Raw genomic sequence first — 23,934 nt, forward strand, 5'->3', positions numbered from 1 at the left:
GGGCTGACAGCTACACGTTGCAAAAGAAACTGCAAATACTTGCTGAAACACCTGTGAGAAAGCGTGTGACGAGCTGTATGAGAGGCATCCGGTATACACTGCGCAACAGAATTAAAAGATCACTTTTTCGGAACCCCGTAATTGTCTCCCACTGTATAAGTTTTAAATCTAACTCAAAGGTGCAAAGTCGTCAAACCCCCTCTTACATTTCATACCTTCTTTTGGCACCTCTGTAACAGAGGTCAGAACGGCGATACCCACAACTAAACTCAAGCGGTTTCCCTATGGATGTCTGAGGAAAACGTTGCAGACACACCGCCGATCGGAATTGACACGAAAAGCTGTCAGATTGTGCCACGAAGGGTGACAATGAAACAACTCCTTCCCTTGGGGCGTTGATTCCCACATATTTCGTGTTGCTAAAAGACAGTTCTAAGTGCGATTAACTACAGAAAAACGTTCAGCACTGCTGACAACCCTTGGACGATTCGACCCTAGTCTAAGGACCTTGTGGTTTGCAGCCCCATCAAACGGGACTGACCCTCTTGGAGTGTTGTGCGACCACAAATTTTTGCTCTAGTATACAGGATGGAACCACCAGGGACCTTTCAAAACCATCTGACGAAATTTAAACGTGATCCGCCGGCCGCTGTGGCCGAGCTGTTCTAGGCGCTTCAGTCCTGAACCGCGCTGCTGCTACGGTCGCAGGTTCGAGTCCTGCCTCGGGCATGGATGTATGTGATGTCCTTAGGTTAGGTTTAAGTAGTTCTAAGTCTAGGGGACTGATGACCTCAGATGTTAAGTCCCATTGTGCTTAGAGCCATTTGAACCATTTTAACGTGATCCGAAGCAGCAAAGTGTGTTTACAGTTTTTCAGCCCTCTTTTTTGTCCTCCCTTATCGTGATCACATGGGGCGGGGATCGAGATTGACATTTGCCTGGATAAAACGGTAAAGAGTCCCTGTAAGAGCTCCAGCACTCGGTGCCACCAACACACCTTTGCTGGGCACATTATAAGCGAACCTCTCAGGGACATTCCACCGATTCAGCAGAGAGGTGGCTAGCAGCTGCCGTAGCGCCTGAGGGGGAGCAACCCTACCTAGGCGGTGTCGATGGTGTTGCCTGCCCTCAGACGCTACGGAAGCTGCGTAGCACTACTCAGCTGAATCGATGTCAATATCTCTGAGATGCACATTTTTAAAATGCTCAACAAAGCTGCGTGGTTGGCAGCGAGGGTGTTGCCGAACGGGGGGTTCTTAGGAGGACAGTCCTTGGAGTAGGGGGGTGTCAGTACTGATGAACGTTATCATGGACGTCATGCTGTTGGTGACTGCACTGCGAACTGTCTTTTTCGACCGCGAAATTATTGGGCATCAACGGCCCAAGAGAAGGGGTTGTTTCATTGGCAACTTTTATGCCAGCTCCTGAGGGCTTTGAGTGTCGATTCTGAGCGGTAGTGTGTCTGAAATGCTTTTCCTCGACCACCCATAAGAAAATCGTATGATTTCAACTAGCGCTATTGATAAAATGCCGACATATACATCTATAAATAGATATTTTTCCAAAACAGATCGATATATTGCGGTGATATATCTTCCACCGATATAGCGATATATACCGTTATCAAAATAGAAATATCGAGGGCCGATATTTTTATTTTATATCGAATTTTTTTACAGTTTTTGGTAAATATTTGAAGTTCTTCTTTTGAAGTTGCAGTAGACCACAAAAAATTAAATGAGCGTATGGCAGTGGTGGCCGGGAGGCCCCATCCGGGGAAGTTTGGCCGTCGAGTGCAAGTCTTATTGCATTCGACGCCACATTGGGCGACTTGTTTGCCGGTGATGGGGATAAAATAATGATGAGGAGAACAACACCCAGTCCACGAACGGAGCAAAACGCCAACCCGGCCGGGAATCGAACCCTGGCGCGTTGCATAGAAGGCAAGCACGTTATCACCCAGCTAAGCAGGCGGACAGAACATAATTTTACTTTCACTGTGTGAAGGAGTCTTACTACTTTCGCAGCTTTCAACACGCTCAATCTTTCTCTTTTGACTGTGTGAAGCAAATATACGTGGCAGAAAAGAAAAAGTCCGATTGCACTGGGGGCTGGCGGTGTGTATGGAACAACAAGATTTCCGATCTGAAGAAACAGCACGCCAGTTGCATTAAAAAAAATTAACTAGTGTGCTATTTCTTCACATCGGCATTCCTCAAAAACAGCTGTTGAAAACGACGAACAGAAATCTAAATAAATGATAATTAAGTGAAACCCTCAGCTGCCGACAGGTGGTGTTGGTATACCTCGATGGGGACAGCTGAAAATGTGTGCCCAAACCGAGACTCGAACCCGGTATCTCCTGCTTACATGGCAGACGCTCTATCCATTTTTTTTATTGTTCGTTGCGTTTGGTCTGGGCGGACGTCACAAGACATCAGTTCAAGTTGATAGTTGATTCCTTTACTGAGTTCTTTTATTATAGAGGGCGAGCAGCCCTCTGACCGAACTACCGCGCGGGCTCATATGAGGCACCTAGGACACAAGTGAATAGCGCGACTGCATGTACTTTCCTTGCACGCCTCCCGTGAGATCCACATTCCCAGCTGTCCACAATCTACATACGTAATGTTTCTAATAGATAATGACAAGACTGGTCTTTGCCGTGGGCTCAGACGTGTGAAGGGAAATGCTGACGTAATCGCCGCTAGCGCTACCAACGGAAACTGCAACGTTTAGCTTCAGTACGCAATTTTGACACTACAACTGCTAGGTCGTTGGCACTGGCAGAAATGAAAAAATAGGGAAGTCGACATGAAATGTTCAGGAACAATCCGATATGTGACGAAACCGAACGACGAAGCAATAGGACATCTTTTAAGGTGCCACTTACATGCAGTTACCAATTTTAGCAAAGTGATTATCGCCAAGCGTGAACGTGCATTGTTTTCCTTTCAGTTCTTGCTCTAAGGGGTAAAGCCAAGTTACTAGCTTGTTCAAGTATAGAATATCTAATCACTCAATGCTTAAATCTACAGCTCTAAAACTGGCAGTATATTTACAATATGCAGCCGGTATTTTTATAAACGCGTACGTCGATATTTTTCCGTCGCTAATCGTTACTTTTTCCGATATGGTGGGAGGTGATAGTGATATTCTTTCAAATATCGATATATCTGATTCCCAATATTTTTAAAAGTATCAACGCTGGGCGTCACGATTCCGACCTCTATCGCAGAGGCGTCAAAATAAGGGCTTAAATGTGGGTAAGAGGGGTTGAGACGACATTCTCATCATGTGACAAGTTCACGGAGGCGCTGGGCAGAATTGTGGCGAAATTTGGTGCCAATGTGACATCGTTAACACGCCTTACACCTGACGTGAACTGTGGTGTGACCCTTCTTTCGCACGTGTCGACACGTCACAGAGCGTTACGCTTTTGTACTAATCCAGAGGAAGGCCGTTCGCACCTTTAACCCAAAATTCAAATTTATACGTCGCAGTGGGAGACAATTACGGGGTTTCGAAAAAGGCGATCCTTTAATGTTGTTGCTCAGTGTAGTTAGAACAACCAAGCCAAGGACTGAACCGCTTTTGATTAAGTAACCAAAATGGAGTAGAGAAAGAAGAATTGAAATGTCTGAACTTGTATGTAGGTATTAAATGCGTGGATAACGTGCGATTTAACACTGAATTGTAGCTCTAGCTTTCCTTAGCGTTATTCCAAAACATATGTCTGTTGACAAATGTTCAGATGTGTGTGAAATCTTATGGGACTTAACTGCTAAGGTCTTCAGTCCCTAAGCTTACACACTACTTAACCTAAATTATCCTAAGGACAAACACACACACCCATGCCCGAGGGAGGACTCGAACCTCCGCCGGTACTAGCCGTGTCTGTTGACACTTCACATTACCATTGAGAACGAAATTTCAGCTCGGAACACTAGCATTTACGACCTGCTAATTAGCAACCGAATTCATTTACACTAGTGATGGTTTTGCATTTCAATATCTGCTATGTCTCCGATAATTTCTTACGTTCTCAGTAAGGCACTTCAAGGATTTAAGGAACATAATTTCAACGAAATGTGATTAATATAACCGGAAATACGTGTAAGTACGTCCACTGACATAGGCCACTTGATAAAATCTGTTATATAGTTTATTAAGGGACAGAGAGCATGATCCAGGGTAAAACAATTTTATTTATAATCAAATATCTGAACACAATAGTGATACATCAGCCGTGTTATTACACCTAATGTAGGCAAGGGAGTTATCGGGGTTTTTGTACATTTTTAATCAGCATAACAGATACGTATTCAAACTCTTCTACTTTCAACGTTTTGAATAAAAAGACATACAAACCCTGTGCTTATTCGTACTGTCCCCACCTGATGCAAGCAAATAATGTATCACCTTTCTCACATCTCCAGCTGGACCATTGAATACCTATGTTCTTCTGTCACCAACATTACGCTTTCTCCAGCGCACACGCAACTCATGTCAACAACAGAAATAAAAAAGATAACAGACGAAAGCTTTTTGTGCTGCTGGGTTGCGAAATTCCTTTGATGCTTCGTTTAGAACTGACGTCCAGTGACAAGTGAATACGAACCAAACACGATATAATGCAGTTTGCTCACTCTCGCCAACAGAAAGAATTATCGTTTGCTGATGCACGTTGATGTCGAATAAAGGCAGTGGTCACATTAATATGACTGGACCACATAAATGTCGATATTTTGATCCTGTTTACCATGATTATTTTTTGTAACCTTGTAACAAAGTTTAATGCACAATGCCACCGTCTTCTCGTTGAACGAAGATAACGTGAGGGCACACATGCTTTTGAGATTACATTTCATGTAAATGTGGAAGAGAAAGATAACGCAGGAGGGGCACGTGTCTGTCTGAACACATCTGGAAACTTGTGGGAACTTCACGAGTAGATGCTTCATATGAGGTAAACAAGTTCTGTGAATGTGCATGTGCTCACTCCTTCCCAATATATTCAGCAGGAATTCATACACGAGGTGACTCCCTTCCCCCCACCTCTACTTGCTGACACACACAAGGCAACTCTCTACAAAAAAAAAAGTTAAATCACCTATCTTCTACCTACCAATTCTTCTTCTTATGCAGCCTATGGTTCATTCCTTGTCATCTCTACTAATGGAACTCAGACATGTTTTTCATTCAGTACTGCAGAATGTACACTCAGTAGTTGATCGAGCTGTAGAGAATCCTCCAGAATTCTTTTCAATAAATCATTCATTTCTTCTGAAACAGCAATAGTGTATGAATCATTAAAAACGAAAAAACTAAATGTATACCATCTTTGGTTTTAGGCATATAAGAAGCATGCAGAGAACTCAGTTCATCACATGACACACTGAATAACGTCATGATACTAGATGCTAAATGCGATTGGAAGAGAGTAATAGAATTAGTCTTTAATTTACATACAACCGACGCGTGTAGACTGCAAGTTCTCAGCACTGAAGCATCTTTCAGCATTTTACAGTCGACCATTAAGATGCTTTTTATCGGAAAATGACGATCTCAGGACACTAGTGTTTTCAGACAGTCTGCTAAGTCCGAGGTTTCTAAATATTTTAGAACAAATTATACTGGAATACGTGACGATGGTTCAACTAGAAGACTATGAACTCGACAAAATGGAGAGTGTTGAAGTGTATTACATACTCAAATGGTGTCAATCTAAAAATGTGTTAAAGGTGATTCCTCAAATTTATAAAAAGCTTATAGTCAAGTACTATAATTTGAATGCAATAGATTACTGTCTGCTTCCTAAAGAACTGATGTCTACTTTTTATAATATTACACTCAAACTTGACAAGTCGCCACCGGTGTTTCACAGTAACGAGTTTATTTCCAAGTACGATTATTTTGATAAGCATTTTCAGTTGCATGGAGATTGCGAGGTTGAGCGCCCACATCCTATTAAACTGCGATGTGACGGTTGTAAAAAGGGATCCCATAAAAAGAAATGGTTTTTTAATAGGTCTTATTTTTTCATATTAAATGTGCGACAGATTTAACACAACAGTCGGTACTGGGGGCCATTCCTTTCCTCTATTTGCAATTACCAAACCGACGGTGCCAAACCAGCAGCACGTCTTTAAGCCTTTCGAATGAGATGCAAATTATGCAGCTGGTGCTATGAGAGAGCGGGGCCGTGTGGCTGTGTGGCTGTGTGTTTATTCAACCAGTTGGCGAGGAGGAAGGGCCACTGCCCACAGCTAGCAAGGTGCCCTGCCTGCGTCAGATGCCGCTACTCACTATAGTAGCCACCTGGCACTGTGGCCCCATCACACATCGTCCCAGCCGAGTGCACTGTGTGGAAGTGCATAGCTAACCTACCCTAGACTGATTTACTACATTATTATAGCGTCAAAGTAGCTAGAGCGTACTTTTGGTGTAGTGTGACGTTGGTTAAATATTCTTTACACGAGGTAGCAGGTTAAGCGCTCTGGCAATGTTGATAGGTGCAGAAATGTTATTTACTATAAAATTACAGTAACAAGAGTTTTTTGGTGCAGTATGACGTTAAGTTCCACATTTACACTTGCATTATTTAAAAAATTGGTAACGCACTGGGCATGCAGCTTTACTGTATGGTTAAATGATGATGGCGCCCTGTTGGGTTCGGATCTCCGGGCGGAGACTACTCAGGAGGACGTTGTTATCAGGAGAAAGAAAACTGGCGTTCTACGGATCGGAGCGTGGAATGTCAGATCCCTTAATCGGGCAGGTAGGTTAGAAAATTTAAAAAGGGAAATGGGTAGGTTAAAGTTACATACAGCGGGAATTAGTGAAGTTCGATGGCAGGACTAACAAGACTTCTGGTCAGGTGAATACAGGATTATAAATACAAAATCAAACAGGGGTATAGCAGGAGTAGGTTTAATAATGAATAAAAAAATAGGAATGCGGATAAGCTACTACAAACAGCACAGCGAACGCATTATTGTGGCCAAGAAAGATACGAAGCCAACGCCTACCACAGTAGTACAAGTTTATATGCCAACTAGCTCCGCAGATGACGAAGACATTCAAGAAATGTACGCTGAAATAAAAAATTCAGATAGTGAAGGGAGACGAGAATTTAATAGTCATGGGTGACTGGAATTCGGTAGTAGGAAAAGAGAGAGAAGGAAACTTAGTAGGTGACTATGGCATGGGAGTAAGGAATGAAAGAGGAAGCCGTTGGTAGAATTTTGCACAGAGCACAACTTAATCATAGCTAACACTTGGTTCAAGAATCATGAAAGAAGGTTGTATACACGGAAGACATCTGGAGATACTAGAAGGTTTCAGATTATATAATGGTCAGACAGAGATTCAGGAACCAGGTTTTAAATTGTAAGACATTTCCAGGGGTAGATGTGGACTCTGACCACAATCTATTGGTTATGAACTGTAGATTAAAACTGAAGAAACTGCAAAAAGGTGGGAATTTAAGGATAAACTGAAAGAACCAGAGGTTGTAGAGTGTTTGAGGGAGAGCAATATGGAACGATTGACAAGAATGGGGGAAAGAAATACAGTCGATAAGGAATGGCTATCTTTGAGGGATGAAGTAGTGAAGGCAGCAGAGGATCAAGAAGGTAAAAAGACGAGGGCTAGTAGAAATCCTTGGGTAACAGAAAAAATATTGAATTTAATTGATGAAAGGAGAAAATATAAAAATGCAGTAAATGAAGCAGCCAAAAAGGAGTACAAACGTCTCAAAAATGAGATCGACAGGAAGTGCAAAATGGCTAAGTAGGGGTGGCTAGAAGACAAATGTGAGGATCTAGAGGCTTATCTCGCTATGGGTAAGATAGATACTGCCTACACGATAATTAAAGAGACCTTTCGAGAAAAGAGAAACACTTGCATGAATATCAAGAGCTCAGATGGACACCCAGTTCTAAGCAAAGAAGGGAAAGCAGAAAGGTGGAAGGAGTATATAGAGGGTCTATACAAGGGCGATGTACTTGTGGACAATGTTATGGAAATGGAATAGGATGTAGATGAAGATGAAATGGGAGATATGATACTGCGTGAAGAGTTTGACAGAGCACTAAAAGACCTGAGTCGAAACAAGGCCCCGGGAGTAGACAAAATTCAATTAGAACTACCGACAGCCTTGGGAGAGCCAGTCCTGACAAAAACTCTACCATATGATGAGCAAAATGTATGAGACCGGCGAAATCCCCTCAAGACTTCAAAAAGAATATAATAATTCCAATCCCAAAGAAACCAGGTGTTGACAAATGTGAATATTACCGAACAATCAGTTTAATAAGTCACGGCTGCAAAATACTAATGCGAATTCCTTACAGACGAATGGAAAAGCTGGTAGAAGCCGACCTCGGGGAAGATCAGTTTGGATTCCGTAGAAATATTGGAATACGTGAGCAATTCTGACCGTACGACTTACCTTAGAAAATAGATTAAGGAAAGGCAAACCTACGTTTCTAGCATTTGTAGACTTAGAGAAAGCTTTTGACAATGTTGACTAGAATACTCTCTTTCAAATTCTGAAGGTGGCAGGGGTAAAATCGGGGAGCGAAAGGCTATTTATGTACAGAAACCAGATGGCAGTTGCAAGAGTCGAGGGACATGAAAGGGAAGCAGTGGTCGGGAAGGGAATGAGACAGGGTTGTAGCCTCTCCCCGATGTTATTCAATCTGTATATTGAGCAAGCAGTAAAGGAAACAAAAGAAAAGAAAAATTCGGAGTAGGTATTAAAATCCGTGGAGAAGAAATAAAAACTTTGAGGTTCGCTGATGACATTGTTATTCTGTCAGAGACAGCAAAGGACTTTGAAGAGCAGTTGAACGGAATGGACAGTGTCTTGAAAGGAGGATATAAGATGAATATCAACTAGAGCAAAACGAGTATCATGGAATGTAGTCGAATTACGTCGGGTGCTGCTGATGGAATTATGCTAAGAAATGAGACGCTTTAAGTAGTAAATGAGTTTTGCTATTTGGGGAGCAAAGTAACTGATGATGGTCGAAGTAGAGAAGATATAAAATGTAGACTGGCAATGGCAAGGAATGCGTTTCTGAAGAAGAGAAATTTGTTAACATACAGTATAGATTTAAGTGTCAGGAAGTCGTTTCTGAAAGTATTTGTATGGAGTGCAGCCATGTATGGAAGTGAAACATGGACGGTAAATAGTTTGGACAAGAAGAGAATAGAGGCTTTCGAAATGTGGTGCTACAGAAGAATGCTGAAGATTAGATGGGTAGATCACATAACTAATGAGGAGGTATTGAATAGAATTGGGGAGAAGAGGAGTTTGTGGCACAACTTGACTAGAAGAAGGTATCGGTTGGTAGGACATGTTCTGAGGCATCAAGGGACCACCAATTTGGTACTGGAGGGCAGCGTGGAGAGTAAAAATCGTAGAGGGAGACCAAGAGATGATTATACTAAGCACATTCAGAAGGATGTAGGTTGCGGTAGGTAATGGGAGATGAAGCTTGCACAGGATAGAGTAGCATGGAGAGCTGCATCAAACCAGTCTCTGGACTGAAGACCACAACAACAACATATATAATTGTCCGAGTCGGGTACGTGTTCGATATTATGCTCCAGTTTTCTTTGAATCTTTCAGGATCTGTGTTATCTGAGTTGGGAGGTCGGTAAAATGATCCAATTATTATTTTATTCCGGTTGCAAAGAATGAACTCCACCCATACAAACTCACAGGAACTATCTACTTCAAGTTAGCTACTAGATAAACTAGTAACAGCAACAAACACGCCACTACCAAATGTATTTAGCCTATCCTTTATGAATACAGTTAGGGTCTTCGCAAAAATTTCGGCTGAACTTATCTCCAGCTTTAGCCAGCTTTCAGTGCCGATAATGGTTTAAACATCACTGCTTTCTATTAGCGCTTGGAGCACTGGTATTTTCCCAACACAGTGACAATTTACAACTGGTATACCGATGGTTCGTGGATCTACATTCTTCCTGTGCTCGGCCTGCACCCTGAGACAAAAGGACCTTTTGTGTTTCCCTGAGAACTTATAATCTAAGAAAGGGCCCAGTCCACGCCCACAGTCCCCGCTACCCTTGCATCCGCCTCCTGCGTGTAATGACCTATTTAGAGGAACCTGAAATCGCACCTCCCTATGGCGTAAGTCGAAGAATCGGCAGCCTACACGGTCACAGAACCGTCTGAGCCTCTGATTCAAACCCTCCATTCGGGTCTGTAACAGAGTCCCAGTCAGTTCTGTCATCTATGGTGCAAATGGTTTACTCTCATTTCGCAAGCACATTGGACTCGCATTTGGGAGGACGACGGTTCAAAACGCGTCCGGCCATCCAGATTTTGTTTTCCCGTGATTTCCCTAAATCGCTCCTGGCAAATGCCGGGATGGTTCCTTTGAAAGGGCACAACCGATTTCCTTCCCCATTCTTGAAACAATCCTAGCTTGTGATCCGTCTCTAATGACCTCGATGTAGACGGGGTGTTAAGTCCAATCTTCCTTCTTTCACTTCTATGACTGCTCAGATCTTGCAGACTGAGAGGTTCCCCGTTAAACAGGACAATGGGTTACATCCAGCTGAGGAAGAGTGTCAGTCACAGACAAACTGGAACCTGTTTGTCTGACTAACTGGGATTACGTACGGGCCCCTGGAACCGTAGCCTGCCACGACCCAAAGAGACCTCCCACTCGACCATGGGTGATGGGTCAACCTCAATACGAGCAGTAACTGAGTTGGCCACTGGTACAGACTGGGTCATGTTGGACGTCTGTTGGATCCCCATTGCCAGTCCACAACAGTGATGTCCATCCACTGCAGCCTATAGCTGTGTAACGGAAGTCAACACAGCCAGCAACTGAGAGCAACGTGCACCCCCTAAGTTCGCATCTGCCCACAGTAACCATTTTTCCTGTTGTGGTCTTCATTCTGAAGACTAGTTTGATGCAGCTCTCCATGCTACCCTTTCCTATGCAAGTATCTTCATCCCCGAATAACTACTACAAACTACATTCTTTGAATCTGCATACTGTATTCGTCTCTTGGTCTCCATCTAGGATTTTTACCCCACACTTCCCTCCAGTACTGAACTAGTGATCCCTTGATGTCTCAGAATGTGGCCTACCAGCTGATCCCTTCTTCTAGTCAGGTTGTGCCACCAATTTCTTTTCTCTCCAATTCTATTCAGTACCTCATTAGTTAAGTGATCTACACATCCAATCTTCAGCATTCTTCAGTAGCACCACATTTCAAAAGCGTCTATTCTCTTCTTGTCTAAAGTGTTTATCGTCCGTGTCTAACTTCCATATATGTCTGCACTTCTTACAAATACTTTCATGAAAGAGCTCCTGACATTTAAATCTATATGCAATGTTAACAAATCTCTCTTCTTCAAAAACGCGTTTCCTGCCATTGCCAATCTACTTTTTGTATCTACTTCGACCATCATCAGTTACTTTGCTGCCCAAATAGCCAAACTCCTCTACCACTTTCAGTGCCTCACTTCCTAATTTAATTTCCTCAGCATCACCTGATTTAGTTGAACTACACTGCATTATATTGGTTTTGCTTTTGTTGACGTTCATATTATATCCCCCTTCCAAGACACCGTCCATTCCGTCCAATAGGTCATCCTAGTCCTTTGCAGTCTCTGACGGAATTACAATGTCATCAGCAAACCTCAAAGTTTTTATTTCTTCCTACTCCAAATTTTTCTTTTGTTTCATTTACTGCTTGCTCAGCATACAGATTGAATAACATCGGTGATAGTCTAGAACCCTGTCTCAGTCCCATCTCAGCTATTTCCCGTTCGTGCCCCTCGACTCGTTTAACTGCCATTTTGTTTCTGTACAAGCTGAAATGGACTTTCGCTCCCTCTATTTTACCCCTGCCACCTTTAGGATTTGAAAGAGTACTCCAGTCAACATTGTCAAATGCTTTTTCTAAGTCATCAAAAGCTATAAACGTAGGTTTGCCTTTCCTTAACCTATCATATACACTCCTGGAAATTGAAATAAGAACACCGTGAATTCATTGTCCCAGGAAGGGGAAACTTTATTGACACACTCCTGGGGTCAGATACATCACATGATCACACTGACAGAACCACAGGCACATAGACACAGGCAACAGAGCATGCACAATGTCGGCACTAGTACAGTGTACATCCACCTTTCGCAGCAATGCAGGCTGCTATTCTCCCATGGAGACGATCGTAGAGATGCTGGATGTAGTCCTGTGGAACGGCTTGCCATGCCATTTCCACCTGGCGCCTCAGTTGGACCAGCGTTCGTGCTGGACGTGCAGACCGCGTGAGACGACGCTTCATCCAGTTCCAAACATGCTCAATGGGGGACAGATCCGGAGATCTTGCTGGCCAGGGTAGTTGACTTACACCTTCTAGAGCACGTTGGGTGGCACGGGATACATGCGGACGTGCATTGTCCTGTTGGAACAGCAAGTTCCCTTGCCGGTCTAGAAATGGTAGAACGATGGGTTCGATGACGGTTTGGATGTACCGTGCACTATTCAGTGTCCCCTCGATGATCACCAGTGGTGTACGGCCAGTGTAGGAGATCGCTCCCCACACCATGATGCCGGGTGTTAGCCCTGTGTGCCTCGGTCGTATGCAGTCCTGATTGTGGCGCTCACCTGCACGGCGCCAAACACGCATACGACCATCATTGGCACCAAGGCAGAAGCGACTCTCATCGCTGAAGACGACACGTCTCCATTCGTCCCTCCATTCACGCCTGTCGCGACACCACTGGAGGCGGGCTGCACGATGTTGGGGCGTGAGCGGAAGACGGCCTAACGGTGTGCGGGACCGTAGCCCAGCTTCATGGAGACGGTTGCGAATGGTCCTCGCCGATACCCCAGGAGCAACAGTGTCCCTAATTTGCTGGGAAGTGGCGGTGCGGTCCCCTACGGCACTGCGTAGGATCCTACGGTCTTGGCGTGCATCCGTGCGTCGCTGCGGTCCGGTCCCAGGTCGACGGGCACGTGCACCTTCCGCCGACCACTGGCGACAACATCGATGTACTGTGGAGACCTCACGCCCCACGTGTTGAGCAATTCGGCGGTACGTCCACCCGGCCTCCCGCATGCCCACTATACGCCCTCGCTCAAAGTCCGTCAACTGCACATACGGTTCACGTCCACGCTGTCGCGGCATGCTACCAGTGTTAAAGACTGCGATGGAGCTCCGTATGCCACGGAAAACTGGCTGACACCGACGGCGGCGGTGCACAAATACTGCGCAGCTAGCGCCATTCGACGGCCAACACCGCGGTTCCTGGTGTGTCCGCTGTGCCGTGCGTGTGATCATTGCTTGTACAGCCCTCTCACAGTGTCCGGAGCAAGTAAGGTGGGTCTGACACACCGGTGTCAATGTGTTCTTTTTTCCATTTCCAGGAGTGTATGAGAAGTCATATGGACAGTATTGTCTCGCGAGTTCCTACATTTCTCCGGAATCGAAACTGATGTTCCCTAAGTCCATCAATTTTTTTCCATTCTTAAGTAAAGAACTCGTTAGTATTTTGCAACCGTGACTTATTAAACTAGTAGTTCGGTACAAATAACTTACGGGTTTGCTGCCGGGTGACGTCGTCGAACACCGCCGATATTTTGACAGCGGCACACCCTGCCATTCTCAAGGCACAAATGCAGGGAGGAAGCAATGTGCAAGGGAATTTAATACTTCGGTTCACAGAGGAGAAACAAGGAAGATACCACACACACACACACACACACACACACACACACACACACACAGAACAAGTAACCGCAGAGTCAAGACACAATCAAGCATAACCACATCAGAAAATCGATAGTGACTATTAGTCAACAGGTGAGGCAGCACTAATTCTGTCCCTTTGGTTTTGATGAGAGAGAGCCGGATCCCAAGCAGCATTTAAACAAAATCCACTATCTCTGTTTATGAGGTTGCTAGATAGTTTCATTTCAACAGCTTCCTTTATAACACTGTCGCAATAGCTGGACTTGCAAGCCATAATCTCCGTGTTGTTGTATTCCATAGGATGACCGGTGTCAAGGCAATGTTCTGCAATAGCGGATTTGCTCGGCTGTTGTAAGCGTGTGTGACGCTTATGTTCAGTACGTCGGTCTTCCACAGTCCTGATTGTCTGACCAATATATGACATGCCACAACTGCAAGGAATACGATAGACACCAGCGTTACGCAAACCAAGATCATCTTTCACGGACGCCAACAGGGCCTTAATCTTAGAAGGTGGTCGAAAAACACATTTCACATCATATTTCCGCAAAATACGGCCAATCCTGTTAGACATGCTTCCTGCGTAAGGCAAGAAGGCCGTACACTTAGGTGCTGCTTCGTTGCTATCGTCACTGATCAGTTGCACAGAAGGCTGATAGCGCAACGCACGTTTGATCTGCCTCTCACTACAACCATTCTTACGAGAGGTGACTTCGAGACGTGATAGCTCAACTGCCGAACTTTCAGGTATGAGATAACGTGGGCCCTGTGAACCAAGGTACGAAGTACTCCTTCACGCTGAGCTGGATGGTGACAACTATCAGCTCGCAGATACAAGTCAGTGTGAGTGCGCTTCCTATAAACAGAATGACCCAACGTACCATCAGTCTTCCTTCTGACCAACACATCAAGGAAGGAAAAGGATCCATTCTTTTCCACCTCCATAGTGAACTGAATATTCGGGTGTATTTAATTCAGGTGTTCCAAAAACCGGTTTAAATTCTCACTACCATGAGGCCAAACAACGAAAGTATCGTCTACATATCCGAAAATAAAGCAGGTTTTAAGGACGCTGACTCCAATGCACGTTCCTCAAAGTCCTCCATAAACAAATTGGCCACAATAGGTGACAACGGGCTTCCCATTGCAACTCCATCAGTCTGTTAATAGTACTGACCATTGAATAAAAAGTGGATGTCAGCACACGTGGAAACAAATCTGTTACTCGACACCAAACTTAACCTCAGTTAGCTGCAACGAATCAGAGAGAGGAACGCGAGTGAAAAGAGAAACCACATCAAAACTGACTAAAATATCAGTCTTTCAAACGCAATCCCTGCAATCGACGTAAGAAATCTGCAGAGTTCTTAATGTGGCGTTCACAGCTACCTACTAATGGGCTCAACAAACTAGCAAGATGTTTAGCTACACGATATGTCGGAGCACCAATATTAGAAACAATAGGCCCCAACGGGACAGCCTCTTTATGGACCTTAGGGAGTCCATATAATCTAGGTGGTACAGCACAGTAAGAATTAAGAATCTTGATAGTCTGCTGTGACAAAGAACTTTTCTTCAGGAGGTTATTAGTCTCTCTCTCTCAACACTCTTAGTAGGGTCATCATAGATTTTGCGATACGCCGAATCAGATAGTAGACACTGCATGTTTTGAATGTAATGTTGCTTGTTCAACAAAACCGTGGTATTTCCCTTGTCCGCAGGTAAAATAATATCAGGATCAATTCTGAATGAACGCAAAGCAGCCGCCTCAGCTGCTGTTATGTTACACTTGGGCGGACGGGCCCCAGTCAACACACTACAAGCTTCCCTCCTAACCTCTTCCGCAGCCTCTGAAGGTAGTTTATAAACAGCCTGTTCAATAGAACTAATAAAATCAACGACTGGCAAACCCTTAGGCGTCGGTGCGAAATTCATACCCTTCCCCAGCACAGACAAAGCTGTGTCGTCAAACGTTTTCTCCAGGTGATTGATCACAGAACGTCGAGAATTAAAATTATAATTAGACACTGAGCTAAGGAAACGTTCAAACTTCGCCGAATGACGAGCAGTTACAGATTTAAATTCCCAGTCAGACTGCGACCAAGAAGCACCGTCAACCCAATCCCAAGAAAATTCAGAAACGTTAGACGCCATCATTAAATGAAGCTGAAATAATTCCTTAGAAACAAAATCTAATTGGCGGCGAGTATAGTGGATCCTTTCACGAACAAGACCTAAACAAGCACGTTACTTGATGAGACTGGCGGCAGGAGAATTAATATGATGCACAACCTTAGCAAACGTTGGAACCACACTATGATTTCGACACTTCAATAAAAACGATAATGCATATTCCAACCTTACTCTACTGCTGCGAAGTTTATCCAACCTCCGCAAGCAACGATACATTTCCTCCCCGTAGATGTAAACAAAGTGAGACCTTAACTTTTCCCGGCGAATTGCATGTTCAAATAACTTACGGATTTGCTTCCGGGCGTCGTCGTTGGCCACCGCCGATATTTCGTCAGGAGCACACCCGGCCATTCTCAGGGCACAAATGCAGGGAGGAAGCAATGTGCAAAGGAATTTAATACCTCGGTTCACAGAGGAGAAACAAGGAAGATACCACACACAGAACAAGTAACCGCAGAGTCAACAGATAACCAAGGATAACCACATCTGATGTTATTCTTGGTTGTGTGTTGACTCTGCGGTTACTTGTTCTGTGTGTGGTATCTTCCTGGGCCGCGCGGAGACTTGCTTGCTGATCCACTCCAACCGACCAACTCGATGCCAATACGCCGACAACGTTTAAAACAAGTTGTCAGTGGAAATGACACCAACTACACACACAGTTTGACGAACACTTGCACGAAGACTTGAACGACACTCAGCAGTGGCTGTGCAATGACGAAGACAAATCGGGATTCGATAATTCGATACACACACACACACACACACAGCCAACCGATAAACGATCGGCGAGACAATTCACGTCGTCCAGTAAAACGACCAACCGACGATCCACGAAGACCGTCCCCGGCTCAAGTAAAGTGTGGCGGCAACGGGCGAGCCATGGACATCCAAGCCTCACTGCTGCTCCAACCCGACTCCACTAGTGCCGCGTTCTAATTCCACGACTGGCAGGTCTGAACTGTCCTCCTGGCACGTTCCAACCATACACTTACTAAATAAAAACTAGACCGCGCATTGGCGCTAGTGTCGCGTCCCCACACTGAACGTGGTAGAAGCCGCCATTTGCAGGGAAACAGTGCGTAAACATGGTTCGTTCGTGTGCCGCTTTTAATTGTAACAGTAAGAATGGAAGCAAAGACGAAGACGGAAACAATGCTGCAGTTCACAGGTCAGTCATTTCTGGTTGTTTATTACTTTCTATCACTTGTATATAGTATTTTCATGGAGAAATAATGAGCGTTGGTTTTTGTTTAGGTTTCCTCTTTTTCTAATCGGAAATGGATAGTTGCTACTCGGAGAGAGAACTTCCAACCGACAGAAAATCATTTGCTGTGCTCTCTTCATTTTGAAGAGAATTGTTACATGGAAAATTATGTAAATAGACGTCAACTGTAGGACGATGCTATACCGACAGTATTTGGATTTCCAACTCATTTGAAAAAGGTATAGTGTCCTCGAAATCGTGCAATATAGGCCTAGGTTAAATAGTGTGGAAATACTGTCAGTGTTTATAATTTTGAACGTTCCTTTTCCAGGTTACCAAGGCAAGGAAACCTCCAAAGCCAAAGCCAAGAAATGTTGAGACAGCAGAAAACGTGTGTGTGGATGTGCACGTTTCTGGTTACACTGGAGACCACAATTACTCATTTCCATCAAGAAAAGTTCGAAAAAATTGAAGAAAGGAAGGAAGCAAAAATTGTGCAATATAAGACTAAGTTAAATACAGTGAACAAAAAAGTGCAAAGACGGACGCAGAAGATTTGCAAATTAGCAAATATTTTAGAAGAACTAAAAGCTAAAAACTTAGCAAAAGATAAAGTAAACTCGCTTATTAGCGCTACTCACAGCGACATGTTATTGAAGATCCTAGATAGAAGCAGAAACAGATCACAGCAATATTAGGATAGTTTAAAAGCTTTTGCTATAGCTTTAAAGTTTTTTTCGCCTGCTGCTTACAGGTATGTTCGCAGTACATTTAATTTATCCCTACCACATGCAAGTACTTTGCGGAGATAGTACAATTATGTTGAAGGTAAGCCAGGTTTTACGTCAGAAAGTTTTGACATTATAAAGGCAAGAGTTGCAAAATCGTCTCGCGAAGTCTTTTGTGCGTTAATGTTTGACGAAATGTCAATGAAAAAGTGTGTTGAGTGGGATGGACGTGAATTTGTAGGCTATGTTAATTTTGGGTGTGTGCCAACAACATCAGGACTAGAGGGTGTTGAATGTAAAGAAGCATTAGTTCTTATGGCAGTAGGTGTCAACGATCATTGGAAGACCCCTATAGGATACTTCCTAACTGATGGTGTTTCTGCCTAGGAGAAGAAAACAATTACTTAAATGGCCATTACAATGTTGTATGATGTAAATGTCAGTGTGTTAGCTGTTACTTGTGATGGACTTTCCACTAATATTGCAATGGCAAAGGAGTTAGGAGCAAATATTGTTGTTGAAGATATGAAATCCTATTTTTATCATCCTGTTACAGGAAACAATGTATATATAATTTTAGATCCTTGTCATATGATCAAGTTAGTTAGAAATATGTTTGGTACATATATGAATTTAGTTGATGGGAGTGGAAGGAAAGTCTTCTGGCAGTATAGAGAAAAGCTGCATTATACACAAGAAAAGGAGCTAATAAACTGAAATTATTGTACCTGAACTTTGGACAACAAAAAATGAAAGTGAAGTTAGATGTCCAGGTATTAAGTGCTTCAGTTAGTTCTGCACTGCAATATTTATGCTGCGATTTAAAATTAGAGGAATTTCAGGGATCTGAAGGAACAGCAGACTTTTGCCTTATTCTTGATCAAATATTTGATATGTTCAATTCAAAAAATCCTTTGTCTAAGGACAACAATCCATCCTACCTGCAGTTCAGAGCAGCAATAGGAACTTCCTCCTTTCAAATGAGGTCAGATCTAAGGCAACTGTTAATTGTCAGGTTCAAGATGATACATGTCTTTTACCTTGGAATGAGAAAAATGAACGTGTTTCGTATGACCCAGTTGAGTCTTGCAACAGCAGGAGATATGACTGTACTGATGAAATAAATGTGGAGTCTGTGTCTGACCATGATTATGTGATATTGACAAATAACAGAGTTCACTAGTAATGTTGTTGTATATATTGCATGTTTTGTCGTGAAACATATGGTGAAGAAATTGAATTGCTGTTCTTGTGTACATAGTTTTAGTGTAGAAGCAGTTCAGTTCTCTGATTTGTTAAGGAGGAAAAACAATGGTGGCTTGATTATGCCATCAGCAGGAGTAATTGTGGTTTGCAGAGAATTTGAGAAAATAATACAGTTACGAGCTGTGAAATCAACTAATGTAATTCAGACAAGCAATACACTCATCGACATAATATCACATATTGTGCCAATAGTAATGCAGCAGGACTTATTTCCTGAATTGAAGGACCATCTGATGGAAAATGTTTTCGCAGAGAATCATTTGTACATTATTGTAAAATCAATTGTACGGCAGTATGTTACTGTTCGTTGCCACCATACTGCAAACACATGCAATGCAAAATTGCACAAAAAAGTTATTAGACAGACACCGACAAATTCAATTTTATTTCAAAATCAGTGATGGGTGAAATATGATGTTTTTTAATTAAAAATAAAGCTGTTTAAAATTGAAAATAGCGTTGTATCATTTCAACTCTTGCATTTTACTACCTGTGTATGAATAATCCAAACAGCTGTAAATGTCTTTCTTATGTATGTGCACAAAATTAAATCCTGTGAACTTAATTATGCCAATTAATGTCTGTAGTGTGGTGGTCCTTCCTCACACCTCTTCCCTCCTTCTACTGAACATTACATCAGTAGTATCCCATGGGGTGTGGAATGAAGTTAGAGATGTACATGTCCGTGTAAGACAGTGAATAATCATTACATCATTGTACTAAAGTTCTAATTCTATAACCAAAATAACAAATTTAAGATTTACTTAATAGATTTCAAGGAGTTGCCACATAGAACGTTCTTTGATTGTTTTGACCTCCACTACATGACATTTAATGTGCTCCAGTAAGTTACTGAAAACATGGATAGCTGACTCTTCTTAATACCTTTAGGTCTTTGCAGAGGCTCTTTTTGGTAATAGTATTTTATTTCCATGCTTTCACCATTTATTTAAAGTGAGAAATTATTATAATGATAAAGGGTATTAATGGATGGTTGTCAAAATACCAATAATAGGTTGTTACAGGATGCTATTGAAGTGACACAACATCTTGGTTGTGATAAACCAGTATGTGATGCCTCTGAGTCGTAGGCTAAATTGGAAAGTTACAATTTCTTTGCAAAGCCAATTAATGCAAATGCTAAATTTAGGTGACAGAGGATTGTTCTATAGCCTAACCTGATGTGTATATTTACACCTTATACTGTATCTAATAAACTTTCTGCTACAAAAATTGCAAACTACATAGGGAAAAAGTTGCAGTGTTAGATTACAGACAAAGACACTTTGTTGAATGTCAAGTACTTATAACAGGGTTAATGTACTAAGTTGAGCTGAATGAAGAACTAGGCACATGATAAGTATTTAGATTTTTAATCAAATATATATTAAATATCAATCAGAGGTAGGTTGAATAATTGCGTTTAGATACTTAACATGTGTTGTTAGGTGGTGATTATACTTCGTAAATGGTCAAATATTCGATCAAATGTTGCAAACTCAACCACTTTCAGAGGTGCTATCCGGGTTAAAACTAATGTGCGAATGAAATTCTTACGGTATTTAAAGTGATATGGGTTATTACAATTAATCATACCAAAATTCGAGTGTAGACAATACTGTGCTAAACAAAAGTAAGCGTGCAAAATGTACACAGTAGTCGGCAAAAAGCAAACAGGACCTGACAGGAAAATTACGTGAATTAAATAACAATCGTACTGTCTGCTACTTTAAAATATTCATGTAATTATGTAATGCAAATAAGTCGATGTAAACTCGCTCCACCTTGTCAGGAAAGTGCCTTACATTCTTAAATTTCGCGTCTCTGTGCAGACGTATTTCGGAAATTAGGAAACTTCATTCATTAAAGTATACTTTTAAAATAGACTTGAATACTCAGCATTTTTTAAACAAACATGTGTTTAATTTGTGCTTTAATTTGCTCTTGTTGCGTCTCATATACTTCAAATCACAACTCCAGTACTAGGATTCGCCCCTGCAAATGGCGGCGATCAGCTGCTTCAATTGGGGGACAGTTGCCCCGCTTCTACGCTAAGGCGTGGTAGCGGCTTGGTTCCAACTGACTCCACGACAGACGACAACCGGGAAGTAATAGCAGTGCAGCAATGATAACACGTGAGGATTATATCGATTGGCGCTGCTGCTGCCACTCACGGGCAGACAAAGCAGCAACTCAGTGACAACAGAAATTGAAACTAACATAACGAGGCGGGAGCACGCAAAAAAGAAACAGGATGTAAAATAAGAGATGGCACTTAGCGGCTCATGCTTGTCTATGCAAATTTTTAGCATTTCAGTGTGATCACACAAAGTAAGAACGATTGACACCATCTAACTTTGTGGCCTATCAATGCTGCGGTTTATCGTATCACGATATTGCTGATGATAGTTATCAGGTCACACAAATGTAATATATAACTGAAATCGATGGGTTCAGAAGAGCAATACTCAGTGCCATGCAAGATCTCAACAGCCCCGTAAAATCAGGGGGGGGAGCGGTGGGGGCGGTCCGCTCCGGATGCCACCCAAATGTGGGTGACACACGTATGCAAGTAATTTTTTATATACAATAACTAAACACAGTTGTTTCTTTCTTTTGATTAAAATTGTGTTCCTGACGTCGAGGCTAGGTAGAACACTGACAAGTATTTAGTCTGTGTGCCTATAACGGCGCATCCCAGTGAAGTTTGCGGAGAGAGACTACTTCCGGGCGAGGATTGGTGGTGCGGGGGACAGCGTCTCGTACAGCACTGGCAACTCAGTTTTCGCGCTGATTATCTGCTATGGCAGAAATATCTCACGAACGTAGAACAACTGTGTATATAAGAAAGGTAAAAGAACCGACCCGCAAACTTACTAACTTCATTTTGCTGCAGAATCCTTGAACACATTCTCAGTTCGAATATAATAAACTTTCTTGAGACTGAGAAGCTTATGTACACGGATCAGCATGGGATTCGCAAGCATCGCTCATGCGAAAATCTGCTTCACCCTTTCTCACATGATATACTGAGAACTAGAGATGAAGGGCAGCAGGCAGATTCCTTATTTCTAGATTTCCGGAAAGCATTTGACACGGTGCCCCATTGCAGGCTGTTAAAGAAGGTACGGGCATATGGAATACGTTCACAGGTATGTGAGTGGCTCTAAGATTTCTTAAATAATATATCCCAGTATGTTGTCCTCGCGCTACGGTCGCAGGTTCGAATCCTGCCTCGGGCATGGATGTGTGTGATGTCCTTAGGTTAGTTAGGTTTAAGTAGTTCTAAGTTCTAGGGGACTGATGACCTCAGAAGTTAAGTCCCATAGTGCTCAGAGCCATTTTTGTTGTCCTCGACAGCGAGTGTTCATCAGAGGCAAGGATATCATCAGGAGTACCCCAGGGAAGTGTGATAGGACCACTGTTGTTCTCTAAACACATAAATAATTTGGCTGACATGGTGGGCAGCAATCAACGGTTGTTTGCTGAGGATGCCGTGGTGTACGGTAAGCTGTCGAAGTTTGGTGACTGTAGGAAAATACGACTTAAACAAAATTTCCAGTTGGTGTGATGAATTGTAGTTAGCCCTAAATGTGAAAAAATGTAAGTTAATGCTGATGAGTAGGAAGAACGTCCGCCCCAGTAGCTGAGTGGTCAGCGTGACGGATTGCCGTCCTCTGGGCCCGGGTTCGATTCCCGGCTGGGTCGGAGATTTTCTCCGCTCAGGGACTGGGTGTTGTGTTGTGTTCATCATCATTTCATCCCCATCCGGCGTGCAGGTCGTCCAATGTGGCGCCGAATGTAATAAGACCTGCAATATGGCGGCCGGACCTGCCCCGCGAGGGGCCTCCCGGCCAATGACGCCAAACGCTCATCATCATCATCAGTAGGAAGAACGAACCTGTAATCTTCGAATACAAAAATGTTCAAATGTGTGTGAAATCTTATGGGACTTAACTGCTAAGGTCATCAATCCCTAAGCTTACACACTACTTAACCTAAATTATCCTAAGGACAAACATACACACCCATGCCCGAGGGATGGAGGGAGGGAGGACCTGCCGCACAGTCCATGACTGCAGCGCCTTAGTCCGCAGCTCGTGGTCGTGCGGTAGCGTTCTCGCTTCCCACGCCCGGGTTCCAGGGTTCGATTCCCGGCGGGGTCAGAGATTTTCTCTGCCTCGTGATGACTGGGTATTGTGTGCTGTCCTTAGATTAGTTAGGTTTAAGTAGTTCTAAGATCTAGGGGACTGATGACCATAGATGTTAAGTCCCATAGTGCTCAGAACCATTTGCAGCGCCTTAGACAGCTCGGCTAATCCCACGCGGCGCTTCGAATACAGTATTACTAGTATTCTTCTTGACGCAGTTGAGTCGTTTAAATTTTCGGGGGTAACGTTGCAAAGCGATATGAAACGGACAGAGCATGTGAGAATCGTGGTAGGGAAGGCGACTGGTCGACTTCGGTTTATTGGAAGAACTTTAGGAAAGAGTGGTTCACCAGTAAAGGAGACCGCATATAGGACGCTGGTGCGACCTATTCTTGAGTAATTCTAAAGTGTTTGGGATCCGTACCTGGTCGGACTGAAGGAAGGCATTAAAGCAATTCAGAGGCTGGCTGCTAGATTTATTACAGGTAGATTCGAACATGGTGTAAGTGTTTCGGAGGTGCTTCGGGAACTCAAATGGGAATCCCTGGAGGGAAGGAGACGTTGTTTTCGAGAAACAATATCGAGAAAATTTAGAGAACCGGCATTTGAAGCTGACTGCCGAAAGATTTAACT

The sequence above is a fragment of the Schistocerca serialis genome, chromosome 3 (assembly GCF_023864345.2).
Source record: "Schistocerca serialis cubense isolate TAMUIC-IGC-003099 chromosome 3, iqSchSeri2.2, whole genome shotgun sequence".
NCBI classification, from domain to species: domain Eukaryota; kingdom Metazoa; phylum Arthropoda; class Insecta; order Orthoptera; family Acrididae; genus Schistocerca; species Schistocerca serialis.